The following is a 10,457-nucleotide window of genomic DNA, read 5'->3' as shown; positions in this document are numbered from 1 at the left end:
TTGGCTGTGCAGAAGCTTTTGATTTTGATGAAGTCCCAAAAGTTTATTTTCGCTTTTGTTTCCTTTGCCTTTGGAGACATATCTTGGAAGAAGTTGCTGTGGCTGATATCGAAGAGATTACTGCCTATGTTCTCCTCTAGGATTCTGATGGATTCCTGTCTCACATTGAGGTCTTTTATCCATTTTGAGTTTATCTTTTTTGATGTCGTGTTCCATGATCCATCGTTTGTGTATAACACCCAGTGCACCATACTTTACGTGCCTTCATTAATACCTATCACAGGGCCAACCCATCACTGCCCCCACTCCCTTCTAAAACCCTCAGTTTTTCCCAGGAGTCTATAATCTCTCATGGTTTGTCTCCCCCTCTGATTTCTCCCCTTCATTCTTCCTTTCTCCTAATGTCCTCCATGCTATTCCTTATGTTCCGCAAATAAGGGAAACCATGTGATAATTGATTTTCTCTGCTTCACTTATTTCACTCGGCATAATCTTCTCCAGGCCCATGCAAGTTGATGCAAAAGTTGGGTCTTCATTCTTTCTGATGGCTGTGTAATACTCCATAGTATATATGGACCACATTGTCTTTATCCATTCAACTGTTGAAGGGCATCTAGGCTCTTTCTGCATTGTGGCTATTGTGGACATTGCTTCTAAGAACATCAGGGTACAGATGGCCCTTCTTTCCACTACATCTGTATCTTTGGGGTAAATACCCAATAAGGCAATTGCTGGGTCATAGGGCAGCTCTATATATAATTTTCTGAAGAATCTCCACATTGTTTCCAAAGTGCCTGCAGCTTTGCATTCCCACCAATGGTGTAAGAGAGTTCCCCTTTCTCCCCACCCTCTCCAATATTTGTTGTTTTCCACCTTGTTAATTTTTGCCATTCTAAGTGGCATACGGTGGTATCTCAATGTGGTTTTAATTTGAACTTCCCTGATAATTATTTTTGGGACTTCATCAAGATAAAGTTAAGCATCTTTTCTTCTGCACAGAAAAGGAAACAGTCAGCAAAACAAAGAGGCAACTCACGGGACGGGAGAAGAGATTCACAAATGACACTACAGACAAAGGGCTGATATCCAAGATCTATTAAGAACTTCTCAAACTCAACACCCAAAAAACAGATAGTCATGTCAAAGAATGGACAGAAGACACGAACAGACACTTCTCCAATGAAGATGTACAAATGGCTAGTATAGATATTTTAATAGTATTTGTTACTCCAATCCATGAGCATGGGATGTCTTTCCATTTCTTTGTGTCATCTTCAATTTCTTTCATCAGTGTTTTGTAGTTTTCAGAGTATAGGTCCTTCACCACTTTGGTTAAACTTATTCTTAGATATTTTATTATCTTTGGGGCAATTGTAAATGGGATTGTTTTCTTAATTTCTCTTCATGCTGCTTCATTATTGGCATATAGAAATGCAACAGATTTCTGTACATTGATCTTATATCCTGTGACTTTACTGAATTCATTGAACAGTTATAGAGTGTTTGGGTGACATCTTTAGGGTTTCCTGAGAGCTTTTCCCCTAAGGTCAGGAACAAGTCAGGGATGTCCACTCTCAACATTGTCCTCAGTATAGTAGTGGCACAATATAGCCACAATATAGCCACAATAATCAGAGAAGAAAAACAAATAAAAGACATCGAGACACGTAAAGAAAAAGTCAAGACCTCATTATGTGCAGATGACAAGACAGTATTCATGGATGGCAACTCTTTTTAGACAATGGATGCATTATGGGGGGGGGGGTTAGGTGGGAGGGTAATGTCTACCAACACGTTATTGCTCTAGTTACTTGAGACTAGAAGAGAACAAGTAGTATCACTATGAGATCATGATACCTACAAGACGTCGAGATTTAGGGTACACGGGTGTGTGTATGAATGCATGTGTTGTCCACACATGGCCCTTGTGTATGGGTGGGGGAGGTGATCATTAATGGAACCATACTTCCGTTTTTCTTTTCCTCTTTATTTTGTCTCTATTTGATGAAAAAAACTTACAATAAAAGTTTATTCTAGTTTTAGAACCCAGAATATTTTTGTTTTTTACTTAAAATTCCCACTGTATTCTTCTCTAAAATATGCTAGTAGCTTTGAACACTTTGAATGATGTTCAGCTGAAATGAAGCCACTGCTCTACAAGACTCGCGCTTCCCTTTGAGATGTAAGGCAAGACAAAAGAACTATGATGATGTCTTCTTTTGGTTTCTAGCTCCTCCTTTATTCCTTTTTTGTTTTTCTTTTTTTTAAAGAAATGAAGGTCTTAGGAAAAGTGCTTCTCTCACATACTGTTGGAAACTCTTCAGATTCTAAGAACTGACTCCGGAGAATTTTTAGGTCAAAGATAAGGGCTGGCTAGACTTGACGAGCCACAACAAAATGACTGGGTACCAGCAGAGATTACTTCGTAGTGTTGAGCACTATTAGGGAGATACAGCAGGAGCAACTGGGTGTGGACCAGTTGCAGAGCTCCAACTTGATTTGCCCAAGCTGATAACAATCAGTCATCCTTAAGCTGCCTACAGATGAAGAGTCAAATGAAGTTCGGAAAATTGGCTGGTGTGTTTGGACAGTACAAGTGGCTTACCTAGGGATGCCTGGGTGGCTCAGTTAATTAAGCATCTGCCCTCCTTGTGATCCCAGGGTTCTCGGATCGAGCCCAGCATCAGGCTCCTTGTTCAGCAGGAGGCCTGCTTCTCTCTCTGTCTGCCGCTCCCTCTGCTTGTGCTGTCTCTGCCTCTGACAAATAAAAGCTTAAACAAAACAAAACAAGATTATGCAGGGAAAGAACTCCAGTTTAAGTCCCCACATTTGGACTGGACATATGTATGGCTATCCATGTGATTCTCAGCAAGAAGCCATCCTGCTCTCTCGCTGCAGTTCCCCTGCAGTCCGAAGAGGCTGACCCTGATGATCCCTCCTCTCCCTCTGAATGCTGACTGCCCCACAGTTCTGCTCCCTCCTCACCAGGTATGGCTGTTGGCAGCCTGCAGCAGGCTTGCCACGTGCTGGGTACAGTAGAATCACCTGGATGGTACCACATTAAACTTGACGGTGTCCATAACATCTGTCATCCAGGTGCGCTTGGTTGAATCACTGTCATCCTCCGAAGTCCAACCGTTCAATCGCAAGAAAGCCCGGACAAGAACACCGTCTTGAACAACGTATGCGGCATGTTGCAGGAGAAGTGTGCCCAATGCTTTGGCACGAGCTCCTTTTGCACCAGCACACACACTCTGTGGGGGCCTCCTTCACACTTGATTGTTTATAAGGAGTTCTGACAGTGTCTCTTGTGAAGTTGCTGGAAAGAGGAGCACCTGGGTGGCTTAGCACACAGGAGATGCTAGGTCCTTGAGACAGTCAAGGAATAAATGACCGGGTTCTGGTATTTCTGAAGTGTCATTTGCAAGAAATTGATTAGGGTGGGCAGCAAACATTTGCAGCTGCCTGTTACAAGGGTTTTGCAATCCCCCCAAGGAAAGGGGTTTCTTTTGCAGCAGCCCGTGGAAACTAAGTATCTTATATTTCCATGAGGATGGAAAAAAATAAGGCGGCTGCAAGGATATCTTTATGTTACTTGGCTTCCTACAAGGACAGAGGGGAAAAATGCAAACGGATTTATAAACACCATGTAAGAAGCAACTAACTCTACATTGTCCCTTTCCCCACAGTGTTCTCTTTCAAGCTTCCGGTGCTATCATCAGCAAAACAAATTTTTTCTTAAATGTGTATGCCTGCCAAGACTATACCTTTCTCACTAATATACTAAATGAGTAACTGATGCATGCTTCCTACTACTCTTGTCCTGCTTCCTGGGTTCATCTCATACTCATTTCCTGATTGTCTGTGATCATCAGCTATTGGTCTATGTGATGGGGACCTAAAATGAATGGGCAGTCTCTTGCCTTTTTTTTTTTTCTTTTTAAAGATTTATTCGAGTGAGAGAAAGAGAGCACAGGCATGCCTGCAAGTATGGGGAAGGGCAGTGGGAGAGGGAGAGAAAATCTCAAGTGGGTTGCACACGGAGGACAGAGCCTGATGCAGGGCTTAATTCCGGGACCCTGAGATCATGACCTGAGCTGAAACCAAGAGTCAGCTGTTTAATGGACTAAGCCACCCAGGCTCCCCGCCATCTCTGCTTTTATGATGTTCTCCAAGGTCAAGTGGAGAAACACACACCAAACAGATCATTAAATGCAATCCAGTGGGTCCATACCTTAGGGAATCATGAGATGCTTCACAGAGATGGACCTCCTAGGTTGAATGGCCAAGAATGAGCAGAGGTCATTTAAGGGAAGTTTCCTGGAAGACAGAATGCATTAGTAAAACAATGGAGGAGAAAAGCAGGGTGGTTTATGTGGGGCAAGTTCACTTCCCCTGCAGCAAGCAGCTACAGGGAAGGACCACCAGAGGGAAGGCGGAGGAGCAAGGCTGGGACCAGACCGCAGAAGGCTGTGTTGCCACACAAAGGAAGTTATTTCTCATTCTCAATTTTATCTTGTTTTGCAGACAGCCCTCCTAATTTGTAGCAAGTTTAATCCCTTTTTTGTTGTTGTTGAATCTTCCAGGGACATGGATCTCAGCCTCTGCTGTGCGTGAGAGTCACATGGAGTGCTTCAGGGATGCTCAATCCTCAGGTGCTTCTAGTACCAATTAGTTGAGATGCAGGCATCGGTCCTCTGACAGCTTCCCAGGTGGTTGTGAGGCTTAGCCCAGGCTGAGAAGCACATCACTGTCTGCTGTTTAATGAAGGTAAGACAGGTAAACTCCAGGCACCGCTTACTTTCCTTTGAAATTCACATTCCTTCCTTACTGGCATCAGGGGTCCGAGATCAGTCAGCACCTGTCACACTTACCCATGAACTTATTGACAATCAAAGATAACATGGGCTGCAATGGAACTTTCATATGGGGATTTTATCAAAGGCTCTCAATGATCTTTCTAGGAATCACACTCCTAGAAAGGGTGGGCCCGCAGAGGGAGGTCCTGGTGTAATTTCAGAGGTCACCGCTGTCCTCCCCCAGTTCAGGGCCTGCCACCCCAGGCTTCCACCTCTGTTACCACTTCCTGACGACTCCCTGCCCGGTCCTGTGTGAGCTGACGTTTTCTCTTCCGTCCTTAGAAATTAGGCATTTATGTGTGACACATCGGACTCGAAAGTTAAGTCACCGATTGTAAATAAGCAGAGGGAAGTTATGACAGTTCTTCGCAGGATGGCTGGGGTCGTGGGTTGCTAAAATTCTTTGATTTTTTGGTCTGCTTCATTTCTTTGTCTATTTTCAATCACAGTGTGGAGGGTGGATTCAGGTACAAGTGCGTCTAGACTTTTCGAGACAGTTCTGGTGAAGGAGATGTCGTTTCTTTTATGAAAGCAGATGTGGAGAAGAGAGAGGATCCTGGGGATAAATGGATGTGGGTTTGAATCCTCAGTCTGACCAGCGAGCCAGGCTTACTCCTCAGAGCCCTGTCCTTACCTGCGGGAGCATTTTACCGCCATTGGGCTACTAGGATGACACGATGTGAGGCTCATGTAGAACACTGAACATTAGCTTAAGCAGGAACAAGGTGATGCAGGTGGGACCAGTTCTGCTAGTGATAGAGTTTCTGGAGAATGTGTCAACTACGAGAAGAGATACATATGCTAATTGAAGAGCTGTCCTATCTCGGGTTTGGTGCTCGCCTGACACGCACGAAGGTGGTGGACGAGAGCCCCTGTCTCCAAGTCTCTTGAGGTAATCACTGTTCATTTCGAGCTGATGCCCACTTGCAGAATATACTATATAATCATTGAAAATAGTGACTTACACGCTTATTAGTTACTGGGATAACTTCTGCCAGATGTTATTGCATGAGAAAAGCAGGATTCTGAAGAGGCACATAAAATATTGTTTAAAAAAAAAAAAGAACAGTGACAAAGCCCTCTCCCAGAGATGTACCTTCACATAATGAGTGTACACCTACGAAGATGTGTGTGGGAGCCTGTGAGTAAATAGAGGTGGACTGAAGGAAACCCACATCCGGGTGTCGGCACAGCTCACCCAGTGGGGCAGGGATGGGGACAATGTGACAACAGGTGTTAGCGCAGATGACACAGGTGTGGAGAATAAGATCTCATTCAGGTCAAGGGTTGTGTTGTGTGAGTGTGTGTGTGTGTGTGTGTGTGTGTGCATGTGGTTTCAGAAAGAGATGCAGTCAAATGAATGATATACTAAATGCTGGCTAACTGCACATCATTCAAAAAAATAAATTAGAACAAAAGAAAGAGATGCAGTCTTTGTTATTGTTGAAAAAGTTGTAGACTCTTTAAGGCAAGAGACAGTTACATCTCAAAAAAGACACACTAAAGTCCTAGCCACCAGTACCCCCCCAGATTGCGACCTTATTTGGAAATAGGGGCATCGCAGATGTAGCAAGGTAACGTGACTGATGTCATGTCTCTCCTACATGGAGAATGATGGTGGCCCCGTGAAGACAGATGTTCACAGAGAGACACCACATGAAGTCAAGGATTAGAGTGATGCTGGCCAGCGAGGGGATACCAGGAGCTGCTGCCCCCAGAGCCGAAAGGAGCAAGAAGGACCCACCCCCAGTGCCTTCAGAGGAAACATGGCCCTGCCGACACCTTGATTTTGGACTTCCAGCCTCCAGAACTCTTAGTAAATACATTTCCATTGTCCTAAACTACATTGTGGCATTTTCCTACAGTAACCCAGAGAGACCCACAGGGCCATCATTCTTGATTCTGTTTTATAACCTGGCTTTTTTTTCATTTAACAAAATATTGTGAACATCTTTCCATGTCATTAAAGCTACAGCCACGATAGTCAGGATTCAATTTTCTTTCACCTTTGAAAGGATGAGTGCATTTTGAATCCTGTAAACTGACCTGATAAAGGAAACATGACCTTGCCATCTGGAGATTTGGGGTTGGTGCCTTTTCTCAGATGTGCAAACCCGTGCCTGAGTTCTTGTCTCTGCTTTGCCTGTGTTGAGTGCTGAGCTGGTCATTCTCCAGGCCTTGTGTGCGATACTGGGGCTACCACACTTGCCACAGTGTCAGACGTGGGTCCTGGCAGGTGGCTTCTTGGGAAACCCAGCCAGAGCCCCAGGCCCAAGCCATCACAGGAGCCCTGGACCTGCAGCGGGTCAAGGGCTCTCCCTTCCCTAGACGAACCCCTGAAGACCAGAGCAAGTACGTTTCTGCTAGCCTGTTTGGAGATATGCTCAGAATGAAAATCATATTTATTTATAGAAAATGAAGACCTAGGGGCACTGGGGTGGCTCAGTGAGTTAAGCACCCAGCTCCTGATTTTCAACTAAGGTCATGATCTCAGGGTCGTGGGATCGAGCCCCATGTCAGGTCTCCCTCTCTCTTAAATAAATAAATAAAATCTTAAAAAAAAAGAAAATTGAGAACTAATATTCATAGCAGACTTTTCTAAGGCACAAAATGTTTAGTACCACCTATATTCTTATATTTATGAACTTATTTAACCTCATGATATGCTAATGCCTTACATACGGCTATCATCCTCATTTTACAGCTGAGAAGCCAAAACACAGAGAGGCTAAGCCACTTGCCTGAGGTCACAAAGCTAATAAGTAGAGCTGGAATTTGAAGGCAGGCAGTCGAGCGGCAGGGACTAGGTTTGAAACCATGTGGCTCTCCATACTTCTAACAATATTCTGGGCTTTCTGATACGGTAACACATAGTTTTGGTCTTCACATTTTCAAGTGGTAGAAATAACCAAGAGGGGGAATAAAAAAGAAAATAAATGTGGAACAATCTCATTTCATCAAAAAGGTACAAAATACTTTTACTCTAGAGGAAATCAGGCCAAAATCTTGTTCGGTAATTTGAAGTGCCTTCGTGCAGATGGGAGTGTATGGGCTTGAGGAGTTCAGGTTAGACGTGAGGAAGGACTTCCCAGTGGGCCGGGGCCAAAGGTGATTAAGTAAACCCCATTCCCCCGCCCCCCACTGAGCTCAGATGGACATGCTCGAGGCCATCTGGTTCTGGAAGGACGAGGCGGGCTGGGGCGTCCTCCAGCCTCCGTGAAACTGACCAGATGCTCTTAGGAGCAGCTACTGTTTCAAGAGCCATTTTGGCCAGTTACGTCATTGCCTTTCTTACTAGCTAAGGAGTTCAAGCAGCATCCCGGAGATGGCCTCTCCAGACGCCTGTGTGAGATGATTTAAGCAAATGAGGAGCGACACAATGTCCTAGTGGTTCCTCTAGGTAAAGGGGAGTTAGGCTAATGTGAGCATTTAATCGGCTTAATGAAGTGCTCAGAAGCCGATAGTGTGGAGAGGAGGAGGCAGCAGGGCTGTAGGGAAGGGATTTGACGGGGTGAGACAGCGCGCCCCCACTCCACTCCGTGCAGCCAGCAGGGGAGGTAGAGCAGTCTGCAAACCGTACTACCGCCCTCCCGACTTCTATCAGCTCCAGCAGCATCCCTCGGAGAGCCGGTCTGGACGGTGACCTCCTTGTTTAGAAGCTCCTGTCTCCCAGCTGGCCTCGTTCTGAAACGATGTCCCAGCTTTTATTGCAGCTTGTAAAATGCTAACCCCTTTGTCCCATTGGCTTCCAGATAAAAATCTCTCCCTCTCTCCCCAAAGGATTTTTTTTTTTTTTTTTAAATAAGCAGGAGTCTTTTTTCCTGGATAATGCAACACTGAGTTCTGGCATTATGACGGAGAGAAAAAACTGATTGCCTTTCAGCGTGTTTGGAAGTCACAGCGGATGTGGGTGTGACACACGTAACATTAGTCTCCAGGTAATGTGTGCGTTGGTGACAGAAAGTCAAGGTCCCAGGGACTGGAGATGGAACAGCAGCCAGAGCCACAGTTCTAGATGGACACCCAGCTTGGCTCAGCGTAGCTTCTCTGTTGTGTGCTGTGAGGTCCGAGTGTTTGGGTCAGTGTCAGCAAGATCAGGCATTACTATGCAGGTGAGACCTCTTCCTACCTCCGTCAGGATGCCCGCCTGGGAGAAATACTTTAATATTAGCATTCAGTTTTGCAGGGGAAAGGACAGGGCAGGGGGCCTCTGTAAAGTGGTCACTATGTTGTTAAAAACCACTCATTCCAAACTCTTCCGGAAACCAGCCAAGCCCAGCCCCCCCCTGTGCTGGGGTTGGGAGTGGGAAGAAGGTGATGTGGTAGTCGAAGTGGCAGGAACCGGCCCCCTTTCATCTCTGAAAACCCCCAGTGGACCACGTTGGGGCCTTCGGCTCTTATGCTGGGCCCCACATGGACACGCAGTGTGGTCCACGGCAGAGGAATGGCGTGGCCCGGCTTGCGTACGCAGAGGCTCCCTGGCTGCTGGGTTGAGACGGGGAACAAAGGGGGGAGGCCCTGACTCAGAAGCTGTTGCAGCAAACCAGGGAAGAGGTGATGGGGCTGCGGGAGAGGTGGAAGCCGGGGAAGGCAGAGGGAAGGGAGAGCCAACGGGACTTGATTGTGGGGTGTGAAAGATAAGCGTTAAATATGACTCAGAGGCTTCAAGAATAGGGAACTGGAAGAACGGAGTTGCTGCCAAATGAGGTGGAGAAATCTGCCGGGAAGACTCAGCCTTGAGCAGATCCTTGTGGGCAGCCAAGTGGGGATGCCAAGCACGCAGGTGCCTACATTAGTCTAGGGCTCAGAAAAGTAACCTGGATGAAAAATAAGAATGTGGGGTCCTGGCACATGGTTGGTGTGAGGGTTATTTTATACATCCCCTTGGCTGCCCTGCAGGATCCAGTTATTTAATCTAACACATACCAGCTGTGGCTACAAAAGTATTTTGTAGATAGAGTTAGATGTAGATGTACTCAAATTAATTAACCTTAAAGAAAGGAGGTTACCCTTGGTACTGTGGGGGGGCGGGTGGGCCTTGTCTGATCAGTTGAAGGTCTTCAGAGCAAAAACTGAGGGTTTTCAGAGAAATTCTGTCTCCAGACTGCAGCACCCCGTCCTGCCTGAAAGCCAATTGATTTTCTTTTTCTCTTCTTTCTTCTTCTTTTTTTTTTTTTTTTTTGTAAGTCGAGATGACTAACAGCAGGTTTCCATGCTGTTGGGAATGAGCTCCCAGAGATGGTGAAGTTGATGATACAGGAGAGGAAGGAGGCTTTGCAGGACCAGGGCTCCAGAGGGGTGTAGGTTGGCCTTTGATGGAAATGTGGATTTGCCTCCAGCAGGAGTTGTCAGATTTGCAAGGGCATCAGAATTGACCCAAGGGCTTATTAAAACTCAGAATTCTGGACTCCACCCCAAAGTTTCCAGGCCTGCGATCTGACCTGTGAATTTGCATTTCTTCCCAGTTCCCAGGGGCCCCTGATGCTGCTGGTCCAGGACCACACTCTGAGAACCATGGACTTAGAGTGAGCCAGTGGGAGGGAGAATATGTAAACCCAGATGCTCAACAGAAGAGAGGCGTGGTGGGGGGCTGACCAT

This window comes from Mustela nigripes, chromosome 12 (assembly GCF_022355385.1).
Source record: "Mustela nigripes isolate SB6536 chromosome 12, MUSNIG.SB6536, whole genome shotgun sequence".
NCBI classification, from domain to species: Eukaryota; Metazoa; Chordata; class Mammalia; order Carnivora; family Mustelidae; genus Mustela; species Mustela nigripes.
Note: the sequence above shows the minus strand (reverse complement) of the source record.